Here is a 2368-nt window from a genome sequence, read left to right as displayed (position 1 = left end):
CGTTAACCAAAAGCTATGGTCAAAAAAAAACACAAGTCAAATATAAAAATGGCAGCAAGAAAAAACTATTGTTCGTAATAAATCACCATCAAGCTAGCATCACGAGTAAGCTAAACAAAAACACTCATAGATGCAAAACTGCAAATTGTCTTTAGATGTAGTACAAGCGCAACTCTCCGTATGTAATTCTCTGACATCTGGCAGTGACAACCCGATGACAGGACGCTGGACCTTGTGATTGGCCAACCGGCCGTCAGTCCGATGACAACGTAAGGCGAATTTGACATTTGTATTGCCTTCTCTTTCTCTCCAAATGTCGTTACAGTTCTTTTGTTAATCTGAGTCATTCTGAGTAGAATATGCAAGCGTTTTACTCACGACTCCGACGATTTGTTTTAGATGCATTTCTTGGATCACAACATATGCACTTTGTACTTACTTTATTTTAATATAGGTTTTCCAGTCAGACCACCTTGTTTACTATTTTATTTTAGATAAAAAGGTGAGCACTCTATTTCTTGATGTTTACAATAACACGGCACGTTTCTGTTGTGTCTTTCGACATGCCCCTTCACTTGAGCCCACACCAATTCTATAGGGTTGAGCTCACAAAGATATGGGTACAGTAATGCCTTGGTGCGTCCATTTCGTCCACAATAAACTGTTGGTATTTGTGTTTCTCCTAACCCACAATTTTCAAAAAATGTACTTTTAGCATTTTTTTTTTAAATTTTTTAATCATCCACGTTTGGATATTGGCTTTATTGGATTTTGGCCATGCGCTTGTTGTTACTTTTTCGACCTTCCTCGAATGATTGGGAGCATATATTATCCAACACTACTACCGAGTTCGGTTTTAAAATTGAAGGTATTTTTGTGAACCACAGTTTGTCATATGTGATTATGGTGCAGTTCTAATAATGTTACATACAATATTATATACCGAAACCGAATTTCGAATCTTTTTATAAATCGATTAAAAATGTTTATTATCCCTGAATTTAGTAGGAAGTGATGCCAGCATAGAATAAAAAAAAGTAATTAAAATTAATCTGTTACATTGGTCGTGATATTAAAATATTGATTATTTTTGTATTAGTTCACATGAGTAAGTAAATATAATATTTATCTTTTTCTTGATAAACAAAAAAAATATCTGGAATTTTATTTTTTATTGCCCCTGAACAGGGGCGTATTTACCCTAGGGCTAAAAGGGCTACAGCCCGGGGCGGCCGGCAGGCCGCCCTTGGGCTTTAGGTTGGAGGATTTAAAAAGTACAGAACAATATTTTAGGACGTAAACCTAGAACGGCCCTGAGCCATCTTATCACATGTTGATTTCATGTCTTAAGAAATTTGATTTAAAGTATGTAAGCCGGCCATTGTTCTTTTCTGAACCGGAATGAATAGTCTAATTTTTTTCCGCCTCGGTATTTTATTTAAGGAAATCTAAAGAAAAAAAAAATGCCTCACTCAGTCACCCTCCGCAAGTTTATTTCTTAACGTTCTACAGGGTGGGCCAGCGAAAAGTTTAAATTTAAAAAATTCACAGAAAAAAAACTATAAGAAATATTTCAAAAAATATTTTTTTAATATAACGTCAGAAGTCGGGATTTTTTTTTGAAATAATAATAGTGTTCATATGACCACCGTCGCGACTTCGGCATTCTTCCAAACGAGAATGGAAATTTTGTTGCATAGAGACCTCGGTATTGCTATAGGAAGTGTTACGAGTGTTTCTGTCCCCTAAGCTATAGGAATTTAAGGTTACAATTCGATAACGTGGTTCCAGCAACACGAAACCACTTGTTACACGTCAATTGAGTCCATGCCGGTAGTTTTAGAAATTTTCCCGGAAAAGCTGATTTCACGGAGAGGCGATATCCTGGCCACCCAGGAGCTCTGACCTGTCCCAGTAGTTTTTTTTTCTATGGGGATACCTGAAGCACCGTGTGTACATTCATAAACCAAGGAGGCTGCGTGAATTAATAGCAAAGATTAGGGAAGAGATGGTGGCAATACCAACAATATGCAAAAGAGTATTGACAAATTTCCGTTCTCGTTTAGAAGAATGCCGAAGTCGCGACGGTAGAACATTATATGAACACTATTATTATTTCAAAAAAAATTCCCGACTTCTGACGTTATATTAAAAAAAGATTTTTTGAAATATTTCTTATAGTTTTTTTTCTGTGAATTTTTTAAATTTAAACTTTTCGCCGGCCCACCTGTATAATGTACCTACTGATCTATCCAGAAAAATCTTTTTTTTTGTTCTTATACATAATGTAGGTAGGTAGGTACTCTACCTACACTGACTGCTATAGGTAGGCTCTGGGGCGGCGAAGTAGAGGAACAAAAGTAGAACG

This window comes from Plutella xylostella, chromosome Z (assembly GCF_932276165.1).
Source record: "Plutella xylostella chromosome Z, ilPluXylo3.1, whole genome shotgun sequence".
In the NCBI taxonomy this organism is placed as follows: Eukaryota; Metazoa; Arthropoda; class Insecta; order Lepidoptera; family Plutellidae; genus Plutella; species Plutella xylostella.
The sequence above is the reverse complement of the archived record's forward strand: the minus strand, read 5'-3'. Positions refer to the sequence as shown.